The sequence below is a fragment of the Microtus oregoni genome, unplaced genomic scaffold (assembly GCF_018167655.1).
Source record: "Microtus oregoni isolate MIOR12 unplaced genomic scaffold, Mior012 000092F_ref0000046, whole genome shotgun sequence".
Classification (NCBI taxonomy): Eukaryota; Metazoa; Chordata; class Mammalia; order Rodentia; family Cricetidae; genus Microtus; species Microtus oregoni.
The window spans coordinates 2,921,476-2,936,589 of NW_024544604.1; the positions used below are offsets into that span (position 1 = coordinate 2,921,476).

At 39.7% G+C, this 15,114-nt stretch overlaps 1 protein-coding gene across 1 annotated transcript in view; it reads left to right on the plus strand.

Moving 5' to 3' along the window:
* LOC121442640 (ornithine transcarbamylase, mitochondrial-like) overlaps window positions 1-15,114 on the plus strand; it is a 30,328-nt gene that overhangs the window by 3,441 nt on the left and 11,773 nt on the right. The gene's annotated exons all lie outside the window — the stretch shown is intronic.

Sequence of the window (15,114 nt, forward strand, 5' to 3'; positions counted from 1 at the left end):
GGGTCCCCGTTACACAGCATACCACATGAATTTACCACTAGAGACTAACAGGAAGTACGCAATTAGGATTTTGGCAGTGCCACAAAGCCGAGATTTAATAGAAGTGTATAGTCATATACTGAAATGTATGTGATAAAATAATGGCCGAAGTGGTACTGAAACCATCTACGCAGACACCTGGATCAATCAATTTTAGCCAATTAAATTTTTTCTTTTCTTTTTTTCAAAATCAATAAGGTCAGACAGGAAGAATGGCGAAAACAGCAAATCATCAGGCATCTTATCTCATGCACAAGGCTGTGGAGCCTGGCTGGGGCTGGAGAATAGTGCTCTATGATTTGTTGCCAGTTAGGGAAACCACTTATGGCTTTTAAAGAAACCACTAAAAATCTCTTTCTTTGTCAGAGAAGACCAATTTATAAGTGCACTTCAATTTCATCTTCCAAATAGAAATTTCTTCAGCGAATATTGAGCTAAGCCAGCCAATTCTGTGGAGGTTATGGATTGGAGCCGGAGGTGACTGGCTTTCGGGTATTTCATTCCAGACCTCCACAAGGACTCACATGACTCATTGTGCTTCCTTTGTCCCACACATACACACACGGACACTCGGATGAAGTGATCAGAGACATTGCATAGAGGAGAGGCAAACATGATCGATCTTTGATTGTGTTTTAACATCAAAATTCAAATGATTTAAAACAGTTTTCCTATTGTGACCTCACAAACGCATACAAGGCATGGGGCCAAACTGGAATGGCCAACAGTGGATCCCCCCATTTACCACTTAGTAATTTAGTTAAAATAATGGAAACCACATATTTTTAGCACTCTCGTGTTAGATAGGAAAAGTCTTCAGGCTTTTAGCAATAGGTCCACACAAAGCCGGTGCTCGTCTGTATTCTTCAGTTCTCAAACAAGTACCACAATTTTTCAATATTGATGTTCTAAAATGTTTTTAGAAATAGTCACTGAATTATCAACAATAATTTACAGCACATGTAACAACAGTAAGGAAGGTTTCAAATAATTTTGTTAAAATTATTATAGCTGCTAGTAATAAAGATTTTAAATTTGGATAATTTTAAATGGATCCAAGGGGATCCATTCAAGAGCTTTGTGAAAATGAAGCCCCTTGACTGCCTTCTAATGTACCCCTTTAAGAAAGAAGGTGAATGGAATTTAAGTTGGCCATTGTAAATTCTTGTGGTTATGAACTTTATGGATGTTGTGAAAGAGAAATACATGAAGAACCATTGACTTAGTTCCCTGACTCAGCTTTTCCGAAAAGAAATTGACGCCAGAGGTGGCAAATGAACTCCTCAAGGTCATAGTGTGTTCCTGTGCCTAGGCCTGCAATTCAACTACTTAAAAGTAATTACTCAACTTTGAAACTTTGAATCCTCCAAATTAACGAGTCTGACCAACCTACAATGGTTCAATATCCTTTTTCAGATATAGCCAGAATATGCCAATAAATAAAGAAAAATAAGGGAATATATATTGACTTTCACATTACTGCAAAGGTAAGGAAGCATCAAAATCTTAATCATGAGGCCCATTGGCTCTCTCTTATGTTTCCAAAAGCTAAAGCCTTCATTAAGTTCTCTGGAGGGATCAGAGGATCATTTAAAGGCAGGTTTTTCCTTCTCTGGAAAAGTCAGTTTCTAACAGCACATTTTATACAAATCAAGCAGTTTCTCTTTCAATGAAATACCATTTTTCCAAGAACACATCCAAGTCGTTGTCCCCCCCTCACACACACACCAATTAGTCTGTCAGAACTGGAAAATGCAGACTGTAGTGACGAAAGGCTTTATGCTGCCAGTAGCCCATGGGCTTCCATTTTCTAGTGAGAAAGATACTTGGGTAAACCTCATATATGACTCTTTGCTGAGCTTCTTACAAGTTAGTGATTTGGGCTTAAGAAGGCTCTTCATTTATTTTTTTTCAAATGGTGTAATTTGAGGAACTACTTGTGCTTTTTTCAAAGGCTCTGGCTCTAATTAGACTGCAAATTGGTTTTTAAATCTTATTTTATTTTACATCTGAATCAACACATGCTATTTGTATATATTTGTTACAAGGCACAAAATATTTATGATGGAGGAGGGTCATCTTTTTATTTGTTGTTTCATTGGTTAAGTAATAAAGAAACTGCTTGGCCTCTGATAGGACAGAAAATTAGGTAGGTAGAGTAGACAAAACAGAATGCTGGGAGAAAGAAGCTGAGTCAGTGAGTCGCCATGATTCTCCCACTCCAGACAGACGCAGGTTAAGATCTTCCCTGGTAAGCCACCTCGTGGGCTACACAGATTATTAGAAATGGGTTAGATCAATATGTAAGAGCTAGCCAATAAGAGGCTGGAACTAATGGGCCAAGCAGTGTTTAAAAGAATACAGTTTCCATGTAATTATTTCGGGTATAAAGCTAGCCATACAGGCAGCTGGGTGCCAGGGACGCAGCCCACCGTACTTCTACATATTTAGACTCATGTATATGAATCTAATATTGAGTAAAGCCCAACTACAGGTAATTCGTACACATCATCTTGATAGCATTGATGGAAAATCTGTACAGAGTTCTCATTTGCCCCAATGGTTTGTTCTTTCTGTTATATGTGAGCAGAAGAATGATAATGTGGGATTCTAGCTGGAACTCATTGGCAGGGGACTTCCTGGCATGCACAAGGCCCTGGAAATTCCCCATATTTCAATAAGATAAAATAAAACAAAATGTATTTCTAAAAAAAGGAGAATGATAATGTAGCTTCATTCTGGTTTGAGAAGTGATTTCTTGTTTAATTTTCATCTCTTTCTTATATGCGTTAGCACAATAAGGGTAAATACTTCGTGGGAAACATGAAGAGTGGTTTGTGTGGTGCTGGGAAGAGGGCTCAGTTACCAGGAGCCTGTACTGCTCTCGCACAAGACCTAAGTTTGCTTCCTAGCACAGACATCTGGCAGCTTACAAACACTTCTAACCCCAGCCCCGGGGAACGAGGGTCCCTAGGCCAAGCAGGAACCCGCATTTCCATGCACATACCCCCTCCACCAGCCACACAAACAAAAATGAAACAAATCTCTTTTGAGAAAGAGTGATTCATGCCTTAGTTTGGGTGTTCCTGAGCTAGAGCAGGCTGTGTCTGATCGGAATTGGGACTTAGTAACACTGTCAGCACCTTTACCTGACTCATTCACCCCAAAGAGGACAATGTTGAACAAGGACTGGGAAAAAAGAGCTTTGTGTCTCAGTTCTTTTAATTGTGGAGCTCTTGTGCTTTTCTCTAATTTGTGTTAGCTTAGGAAAGAGGTGTCGCAGTTTCATTTTGCAGCTAAGGCAAGTTCTATGAGTTGAGAATAAACAGGATAGGAATTAAACTAAGGCCATTGTGTTTGCTTTCCTTTAATGATAAATTTTCCTGGTTAGTTCGTGGTATCTATGAAAAACAACTTTTTTCCCAAGCTAACATTTCCTGCCCCACCTTCTGGATAGAATTCAAAAAGATAATGACTGCTGTAATTAATTTTCAATGGTATAAACAGGTTGAGCTACGTTTATTTAATCTTAATCATTTTTCTAGTCAATAAGTCCTAACATATTGGTGTCTCAAAATGTAGCATATCTATTTATCTATATTTTTGGCCCAGAGAACCATTTCAATTCATTCTGTCCAAAAGGGGCTTATGGTCCACTATTGCCATGCTTACAATCCAGCCATCTTGGTGTGGTGGGCACACATTGATGCCACCTGTTTTTCCCATTAGGATTTGAGATTTGGGCACCTGACCTAAAGAGATATGCCTTAGGATGTACTCTCATTTCTGAATCCACAACCATTCATTGTTCTCAGTAGATGAAATCCTGTGACAGAGTAGCTGAGTCCTAGGGGAGTCTCAGCTTCAGCAATATTCTAGGCTACAATTAATATTTTCCATGCCTCACAAGTCTTTGAGTTGAATCCGCATGAAACTGTAGAACCAACAACTGGCTATGAAATTGTTGATTGTGCCTCTGTTCGAAAGGCACTAATTACAAAGCCAGAGCAACTGAATGAAGAATAAGTTATCAACTTAAATGCAGAAAATGGTTGTAAGGAAAGAACAAAGTTGTCTGTGAGGTAGTGATACTGACTGCACACTTGATATTAAAAAATTCCGAGATAATATACAGCATCGGAAGTGCAAAGGATAAATCACTAGACGTTAATCCTGTCTGAAGAAGGAATATGGCAATTCACCAAAAGACTAGAAGAGAGCCTTGCTCTGTTTGAAAAGATATATGATTAAAAAAAATCGAGCACTGTGAAATCTTGATAGATTTCACAAAGGAACAAAGCATTGCAAGTTTCACTGTTTTTTTCAATGTGTACTAAAGACACATCAGCTGTGATGCTTTTGCGATTCTCTGCATGTTTATGGTGGACAGTAGGGGAGCTTTTAATGCTCTGGAAAGGAGGTTTTTTTAATTTAGACATTTTCATGGTTAACAAGATTAATTCAGTTTTTATCATTTTATTTTATTTTATTATTTTTTATGAAAAAATTTCCACCTCCTCCCCTCCTTCCATTTCCCTCCCCCTTCCCCTGCTTCCCCTCCCTCTCCAGTCCAAAGAGCAGTCAGGGTTCCCTGCCCTGTGGGAAGTTCAAGGTCCTGCCCCCTCCATCCAGGTCTAGGAAGGTGAGCATCCAAACAGACTAGGCTCCCACAAAGCCACTACATGCAGTAGAATCAAAACCCAGTGTCATTATCATTGGCTTCTCAGTCAGCCCTCATTGTCAGCCACATTCAGAGAGTCCGGTTTGATCACATGCTCCATCAATTCCAGTCCAGCTGGCTTTGGTGAGCTCCCATTAGATCAGCTCCACCATCTCAGTGGGTGGACACACCCCTCGTGGTCCTGACTTCTTTGCTCATGTTCTCCCTCCTTCTGCTCCTCATTTGGACCTTGGGAGCTCAGTCCAGTGCTCCAATGTGGGTCTCTGTCTCTATCTCCATCCATTACCAGATGAAGGTTCTATGGTGATATGCAAGATATTCATCAGTGTGGCTATAGGATAAGGCCAGTTCAGGCACCCTCTTCTCAGCTGCCCAAGGAACAAGCTGGGAGCATCTCCTTGGACACCTGAGAACCCTCTAGAGTCAAGTTTCTTGCGAACCCTAAAATGGCTTCCTTAATTAAGATATCTACTTCCCTGCTCCCATATCCACCCTTCCTCCATCCCAACCATCCCATTCCTCCAAGCTCTCCCCATCCTCCCCTTCTCCCTTCTCTCTCCCCATCTCCCCTTACTCCCACACCACCCCTACCCCCGTGCTCCCAACTTTGGCAATCTTGTCTACTTCAAATATCCAGGAGGATAACTATATATTTTTCTCTGGGTTCACATTCTTATTTAGCTTCTCTAGGATCATGAATTATAGGCTCAATGTCCTTTATTTATGGCTAGAATCCACTAATGAGTGAGAATATACCGTATTCATCTTTTTGGGTCTGGGTTATCTCACTCAGGATAGTGTTTTCTATTTCCATTCATTTGCATGCAAAATTCAAGATGTCATTGTTTTTTACCGCTGAGTAGTACTGTAATGCGTATATATCCCACATTTTCTTTATCCATTCTTCCATTGTGGGACATCTAGGTTATTTCGAGGTTCTGGCTATTACAAATAATGCTGCTATGAACATAGTTGAACAAATGCTTTTGTAGTATGATAGGACATCTCTTGGGTATATTCCCAAGAGTGGTATTGCTGGATCCTGGGGTAGATTGATCCCGTTTAGAAGTCACAGAACAATAGTGATTTTCCCACTAATTATTAATGTCAGTTTGTATTATTTCCGATTTAATGCTTATTTATTACCTAACACTACCATGCCAAGGTAGAAAACATTTTGCATGTTTTCTAAAGCAAGCTTTGGAGGCTTTTACACTAAGTGAATTGAAGTGGTCACTGAAGGACAGCTAGGATATAATTTCACAGACCTATCACACCAAAACTAGTCCGGCATAGAGGAACAGAGACTGCAGCAGTGGTGAGGCCAGAGAATGAGGCATATGAATATAAAGTTTGGGTTATGCTACACAAACAAGTTCTGAATGCTCTTTACGGTGCAGTAGTTGTGATTTTTAGGATGGTATTTTCCACATCAACATTTGCAAAGAGACTAGATTTTCTTACTGCAAAACAAAGGCAAAGACACAAGGAGTCTCCGGTCAGTAAAGTGAGTCTGCTAACGGTTGGTACTAGAACAGTCACAATGAGAATGAGGGCAGCATTATCAGCTGATGCTGTGGAAAATCAAGCTTTTGTCCCCCACACTCTATGAGAATAGTCAGCAGCTTCTGCTGTATATAAACTTACAGATTAAAGGGTTTGGGACAAAAAATAGACAGACATGTTTGCCTACTACTTGTACATTAGTACTCACCTTTTCAGTCAGTGGAGAAATATATCAGCATCTTATTATGAATCTCAATGGCAGGACATTGACACTAAGCCTTAAACATGGGATTTAACATATACAAGAATAAATATTAGGAAGACCTGGAGACCATATACCTCCTCCAACCTGTCTTTTTTTTTTAAAGAGGGGTAATAAGATCAAGGAGTTAGAAGCTTTGAATCACTAAAAGGCATTGATCCTCCTTTCTGTTTTCTTTCATAAAAATCAGGAAGAAAATTTAAGGTGTTTGAAAAAGAATTTGTCCTTTTTGTTTCCAAATCTATTTCATGAAATTCATCTAGAACAATACCTATTTAAAGTCTATGACTATTATTATTACAATGATTATGATGATGATGATGATACCCACAGAGGCTTGAAGAGAATGCTGGATCCCCTGGGAGCTGGAGTTGTCAATGTTTCTGAGGCACCACGTTGGTGCTAGGGATCTAATCCGGCTCTTCTAGAAGCTCAGTCAACACTCCTGACTGCTGAGCCACCACTGCATCCCCACTCTATGGCTTTCTTCTTGTTTGTTTGTTTGTTTAATGAAACTAGGAATCATGCAAGTGCTCAGGAGTTAGAAAATGTATACCAAAATTCTTCAGAGGATGGTAGGAAGAGCTAGGCAGTTAATCCTTTAAGGACACAGGGTTGGAAACTCAGCTTTTGTGTGCTCCAAAAATAACCAGAAGACTGAGCTTGAATGCCAGGCCAAAAGTAAAGCCTTAAAATGAGCCCAGGAGTTTGTTTTCTTATTGTTGTTAAGTACGAATCCAACAGCTATAGTGGCATTTTCCATATTCCATGAAACACAGGAAGTGGAGTTTTCCAACAGAATGTTTTATGCTTTAAAACTAATCTTAAAGGATCTTAGCTGGCGTCATCCTTGTGAATTCCTGGGACTTTTCCCTAATGCCAGGTTTCTTTCTAGCACCATAATGACTCCCTCAATCAAAATAGCACTTTCCTTGCTCTCCGTCTCCGTCCTTCCCCTATCTCGATCCTCTCTTTCCCGCATGTTCTCCTACCCCTTCCTCTTCTCTTCCCCTTCTACCTTCCCTTCTCCCCCCACCCCCATGCTCCTTATTTCTCAGGAGACCTTGTCTCTTTCGCCTTCCCATGGAGATTCATGTTTGTTTCTCTTAGGGTTCTCCTTGCTACCTAGCTTCTCTGGGGTTGTGGACTATAGGCTAGTTATCCTTTACATTACATCTAATAGCCACTTATGAGTGAGTACATACCTGTGTCTTTCTGGGTTTGGGTTACCTCACTCAGGATGTTTTTTTTTTAGTTCCCTTCTGATGGAGGAAGGTCATTGGCTAATAAAGGCACTGCCCTGGCCCATTTTATTGGTTAGAGGATAGGTGGGAGGAGTAAACAGAACAGGATACTGGGAGGAAGAGGAAGTGAGCTCAGAGACTCCACAGCTCTGCTCTCTCGGGAGCAGACGCCTCAGAGAGAGATGCCATGCTCCTGGCTCCTGGGCAGACGCACGCTATGAAGCTCCGACCCAGGATGGACTAGGCTAGAATCTTCCCGGTAAGACCAGTTCTCACAGATTATTAGAGATGGGTTGATCGGGATAACAGGATTAGCCAGTAAGGGCTAGGGCTAAAGGGCCAAGCAGTGATTAAAAGAATACAGTGTCTGTGTAATTATTTTGGGCATAAGCTAGCTGGGCAGGCGGCCGGGGGTGCTGAGAACGCAGCCCTGCTGCCCCTATTACTTCACCCTTCATTTGCATGCAAATTCTAAGATAGTATTCATTTATTTATTTATTTTAACACTGAGTCTCCACTGTATAAACGTACCACATTTTCTTTATCCACTCTTCAGTTGAAGGGCATCTAGATTGTTTTCAAGTTCTGCCTATTACAAATAATGCTGCTATGAACATAGTTGAGCAAATGTCCTTGTAGTATGATTGAGTATCACTTGGGTATATACCTAAGAATGGTATTTAGGTAAGTTGATTTCCAACTTTCTGAGAAACTGCCATACTGATTTCCAGAGGGATTGTACAAGTTTGCATTCCCACCAGCAATGGATGAGTGTTCCCCTTACTTTGCATCCTCTCCAACATAAGCTGTCATTGGTGTTTTTTATCTTAACCATTCTAACAGGTGTAAGATGGTATCTCAGTCATTTTGATTTGTATTTGTCTGATGACTACATGTAGTCAGGGGCTGCTCATTCTTTCCCGGCTTCTCAGACCCAAAATAATTACACTGCTTGGCCAATCACTTAAGCATATTGCTAGCTAGATCTTATATCTTAAATTAACCCATTTCTATTATTTTATATTTTACCACGAGGCTCGTGGTTTACCAGTAAAGTTCTTGGGCACATCTGTCTCCTCCAGCAGCTACATGGCATCTCAACTGACTCTGCTTTCTTTCTCCCAGCATTCAGTTTAGTTTTCCTGCCTAGCTCTACTCTGCCCTATCAGGTCAAAGTTGTTTCTTTATTCATTAACCAATAAAAGCAACACATATACAGAAGGACTTCCCACATCAACTAAGGCTGTTGAACAATACTTTAAGTGTATCTCAGCCTGTTGAGAATTTTTTGTTGAGAATTCTCTGTTTATATCTATACCCTATTTTTTAATTGAATTATTTGGTATTTTGATGTCTAGTTTCTTGAGTTCTTTATATATTTTGGAGGTCAGTCATCTATCTGATGTGGAGTTGGTAAAGATCTTTTCCCATTCTGTAGGCTGCTGTTTTGTCTTATTGATTGTGTCCTTTGCCTTACAAAAGCTTCTTAGTTTCAGAAGGTCCCATTTATTAATTGTTGCTCTCAGTGTCTGTGCTACTGGTGTTATACTTAGGAAGTGATCTCCTGTGTCTATGCATTCAAGGCTACTCCCCACTCTCTCTTCTATGAGGTTTAGTGAATCTGGATTTATTTTGAGGTCTTTGATCCATTTGGACTTGAGTTTTATGCATGGGAATAGATATGGATCTCGTTTCATTCTTCTACAAGTTGATATGCACTTATGCCAGCACCATCTGTTGAAGATGCTTTCTTTTTTCCATTATATAATTTTAGCTTCTTTGTCAAGAATCAGGTGTTCATAGGTGCATGGATTAATATCAGGGTCTTTGATTCTATTTCATTGGTCCACTTGTTTGTTTTTATGCCAATACCAAGCTGTTTTCATTACTGTAGCACTATAATAGAGCTTGATGTCAGGAATGGTGATGCCCCCAGAAGTTCCTTTATTGTAGAGGATTGTTTTGGCTATCCTGTTTGTTTGTTTGTTTGTTTGTTTGTTTTGTATGACGTTGAGTATTGTTCTTTCGAGGTCTGTGAAGAAAGACCCTAAACTATAGTGGAGAGAGAGCCTGAACTGGCCTTCCCCTGTAATCAGATTAATGACTACCTTATTGTCATCATAGAACTTTCATTCAGCAACTGATGGAAACATTCACAATGAAACACTGGGCTGAGGAGAAGAGAGGGAGGAGTGAGAATATGAAAAAGGGGTGAAGACCATGATGGGTTCATCCACTGAAACAGCTGATCTGACCTAATGGGAGCTCACCAATTCTGGTCAGACATGGAAGGAAGCAGCATAGGACCAAACTAGGCCCTTGAAATGTGGGTGACAGGTGTATGGCTAGGGCAGACTCTGGGGCTACTGGCAGTGGAACCAGAATTTATTTTCTACTTCTTGAACTGGCTTTTTGGAGCCCATTCTCTTTGGAGGGATACCTTGCTCAGTCCTGATATGGTGTGGGAGGGTCTTGCCTCAACATGCTTTCTCAGACTTTATTGACTCCCCATGAAGAATGGGTGGGACTAGGGAGGGGGAAGATGGAGGGAGCAGGAGGAGGAAAGGGAGTGGGAACTAGGATTGGTATGTAAAATGAAAAAAAAATATTCCAGAATAGATAGGGCTATACAGAGAAACACTGTCTCAAAAAAAATTTAAAAAAGGAAAATCAAAGCCAAACACAAAAAATTAAACTTCATAAAACTGTAATGTAAAAAGGCAAATGTTTTTTTAAAAAGGCTGGCTATACATAATGAAATACTACTTAATCTTAAAAAAGAAATTCCTGCTGTTTACAACAACATGGATGAAATTAAAGAATATTCAACCAAATTAAATACATCAAGTGCAGAAAGACAAAAAAAGAAAGAAAGAAATTTTCAAAATTAAAAAAATAGAGTCCAGTTTTATCCCATGCTTTTTCAGTCACAGTCCAGCTGGTCTTGGTGAGCTCTCAGTAGATCAGCTCCACTGTCTCAGTGGGTGGGTGCATCCCTCGTGGTCCCGACTTCTTTGCTCATGTTCTCCCTCCTTCTGCTCCTCATTGGGACCTTGGGAGCTCAGTCCAGTGCTCCAGTGTGGGTCTCTGTCTCTATCTCCATCCATCACCAGATGAAGGTTCTATGATGATATGCAAGATATTCGTCAGTATTGCTCTAGGATAGGGTCATTTCAGGTTCCCTATCCTCAACTGCCCAAGGAACTAACTGGGGACCTCAGCTTTGGCACCTGGGAGCCCCTCTAGGGTCAGGTCTCTTGCCAACCCTAAAGTGGCTCCCTTAACTAAGAATTGTGGTTCCGTGCTCCCCTGTCCAACCTTCCTTTATCCCAATCCTCCTGTTTTCCCAAGGCCCGACCTCCTTCCCTTCTAACTTTTCTCTCCCCATCTCCCCTTACCCCCATCCCACCCCACCCCAAGATCCCAATTTTCTCCCCGGCAATTTTGTCTACTTCCCTTAGCCAAGAGGATAACTATATGTTTCCTTGGGTTCCCCTTCTTACTTAGCTTCTTTAGATTCACCTATTGTAGACTCTGTGACCCTTATTTATGGCTAGAAACCAATTATGAGTGAGTACATCCCATGATCATCTTTTTGGGTCTGGGATACCTCACTCAATGAGGGCTGATGAGACGCAAAGGACAACGGCATGGGGGTTTGATCCTACGTAATGTGATGGCTTTGTGGGAGCCTAGCCAGTTTGGATGTTCACCTTCCTAGATATGGACGGAGGTGGGAGGTCCTAGGTCTTAACACAGGGCAGAAAACCCTGACTGCTCTTTGGACTGGAGAGGGAGGGGGAAAGGAGAGGGGGGAGGGGGACAAGGGTGGGAGGATGGGGCGTAGGGTGGGAGGAGGGGGAGGGAAATGGGAGGCTGGGAGGAGGTGGAAACTTGTTTTTTTTTTCTCCTTTCTCAATAAAAAAAGAAAAGAAAAAAAAATTAAAAAAAATAATGTTGGAGGAAGCCTCAGGCCATATAATAGTAATGTGTTATCATAATAAGTGGAGCCAAAGGAGTTTACCATCTATAATCATAAATTACCTTGATTATATTCCAGAAGAAAATAATTTACAAAATCACCCTAAATGTGAAGAACTAAATATTAAACTGCCACACCTCTATTCAAGACAGATTTAGAAAACCTATTTTATAGAGCTCCGTAAGAATGCTGCAGTTGACCTTGGAGCTGCATAAATATTAGTCAAAGCCTAACTTTTCAACAACATCAAGCACTTATATATGCTGATGGCAGAGAGATCGAACGCTTAAAAGAAATCCCACACTAGCTCAGAACTGAGAGACAGATAGTTATTTATATAGGAGGAAAACTTACAAATCAGGATTCTCTGCTTGAACGGTGGATGGAGATGGGATCCAAAACAAACTGAAAGAGTAAACGGAAACCAGCGGGGAGGAGAGGAGAGGCAGACTTGGCAGCCTAGTCCAGATATATAGTGTAAAAGGCCATGCCCCAGGAGGCGGGTAATTACCAGCTGTAAACCTTCCTGGAGCAATATGCCATGTATTTGTTAATATTATCATTAATTTAATGTTATCAGAATCAAATGTATAGCCAGATTTATTAAGTGAAGTCTAATTTTCTACATAAATATTATGACTTAAAGTTACCCAGTGGATGACTTACTAGCATGGAGATATTGTACACAGTTTTATGTACTTTTAGCTAGGACTCCAGTAGAAGGAAGGAAGTAACACTTTGTTCTAGAAGCTTCTTAGCAAAATGTTTTGTATATTTAAATTTTTTAAAGTATTTTGTTATTTTTATTCTTTATATTTTACTTTTAATTTTTTATTATGATTTGTTATATGCAATCTGTTACTATGTTAGCTCATATTATAAATAAGTATATATTTATATTCAAAATTCTTTATGAATATTTTTAAATTGTATGTGCATTTGTGTGTACCTGAGTGTATGCATGTATATCACATAAATGCAGAAGCCTGCAGAAGTAAGAAGAGGACATTAGATTTCCTGGAACTGGAGTAACAAACATTTTGAGCAACTATATGTGTGCTAGGAACAAAACCAGAGTCATCTACAAGAAGAGTAAACAGTATAACCACTCAGCCATCTCTCTAACCCAAGGTTGAAAGTTAGCTAGAAATTTAAAGATCACTGTTAGAAAGAAATTCCAATTTGTAGAGTCTATTATTCATATATTTTGTGAAGTTGAAGACAACCTCATATTTCGGAAATAGGTGTATGGACCAAAATTTGGTTCCACACAAAAACTGAAAAAATGAAATTCTTTCTATGTCCAGTAAATACATCATTAGTATTTCATATTAATGGTGTCAACTAAATAGCCAACCCACCCACAACCTCTCAGTCCCAGTGTAATTACTCTTCTTTATCAACTCAAAACTTGGAAACGTACAGTTCCTATCATGTGTTCTGAAAAAGATGTACTCACTTATTGAACTCTAGATGAACAAGTTAACTCTGCTAGAAAGTTATTTGGTGAAATTTGTTCATGCTGTCAGACATCATGAAGTGGGTTCAACAATTTGAGTGAATTTGTGATGTTCATACCTATGACCATGTCACTACTGCAAAAAGGTATACATAAATCTCAACCGAATATATACCTAAATTCTTTCTTTATGATGGAACCCAAGCATGATCACTTTGTGACAATTAGTTTGTGCCTAGTAAAAATTAATAGTTATGGTAAATCAACTTCCCTCAGTCTGTCATTTTTCTAATTAGTATTCACCCCCTAGTGCGATAGACATCAATTCTTATTAAATACAGGTAACACTGGGAATAATTAAATAAAATCTGTCATTTTATACAATGATTACCTCAAATAACAGGAATCAACGCAGTGCAGCAGAATGCTAAAATAGGTGTATTTCTGTCTTGGTTTGTACCCGGGCCAAGCCAGTGCTGACTTTGCTCTCACTGAATCAGAGTGAGTAGTCAGAGTTCCCAAAGCAGACTTGCAGACAGACAAGAATCACTTTTATAACATACATTATTGCTAACATATTATAAAATGAGTTACAGAAACCAAGTGAAGGGGTGGAGATTAACAGAGGATTTTTTTAAAATTATTGTAGTCCAGCCATCTTGACAGACCTGATCACAGAAGTCAAGATAAGGAAACAGCCTAAGTGTTCATTAATAGATGGATGGATTGAGATGTGTAGCATATATGTACACCCTGAAATATCATTCATCCAGTAAATATCCATGAAATTCTGGCATTTGGTACAACACAGACTTAACCTAGAATATTATATATGATGTGAAGTAAACCATGAATGGGAAAGACATATACCCCAGAATCTTATTTGTATGCGGAATGTAAAAAAGTTGAACTCAGCTGGGCAGTGGTGGTGCATGCCTTTAATGCCAACATTTGGAAGGCAGAGGCAGAAGGATGTCTATGAGTTTGTGGCAAGCCTGGTATACAGAGCTAGTTAGTTCTAGGACAGTCAAGGCTACACAGAGAAACCCTGTCTTGAAAATCAGAAAAGGTTGAACTCAGAAATTGAGAGTAGAACAGTGGTTAATGAGGGATGAGAGTTGTTAATCAAAGGGGACAAAATTAGGCAGGAAGAATAAGTTCTAGAACACACACATGCGGGGTGGGGGGAGAGATTAAAGAGGTAATTATTGGTTCACTGTCTTGATGGCAGAATAAAAGAGAACTCTATAATAAAATGGACCTTACACTTGTCAGGTCAAGCAATATGGAGTGCTTCCCTTGAGACAGGCTGGAATAAGAAAAAGAACTCGTAGCATGACATTGTTTCTGATCATGACAAGAGATGTCCTGGAGAGGCATAAAGATCTCATTGGGGGTGGCAGCGGCTGATAAATATAAACCATTAATACCCGAGGAAATGCTTTTATTTATATCCAAAACTGTTCTGAGAGTCTCTCTAGAGGACTCCCATAAATATAACACAAACAGTTGCCCTCAAACCCTTATGCCCATACTAGAAAACTCGAACATAACTGATTTGCTCTCCTGTTGACCTCACCTTGAGGGACTGAAGGCAATGAAACGGAGCAACCAGGTCCTGGCTTGTCTTCTGCCAATAAAGGAGACCAATCTGAATCAGACATGAGCTGAAGGTAAAAGATGTCAACTTGCAATGGATTTCCCAAACTTAAAAAAAATGCTTATCATTGTTATATTATTATTGTTTATTAGTTTACTATCATTCTTCTGGTGCAAAAATAACCAGAGAACTTTAAAAATTCTTTCTGCATGGTACTCAAAAAGATATGTTTTCACCTATGGACAAAAGGAATACAAGTCTTCACTCTTGTATGAAAGGAGTAGGGGTAAACAACGCAGTTTTCTCTTGTGCATTATAAATTCTTGCTTGCAAGAAGAGTA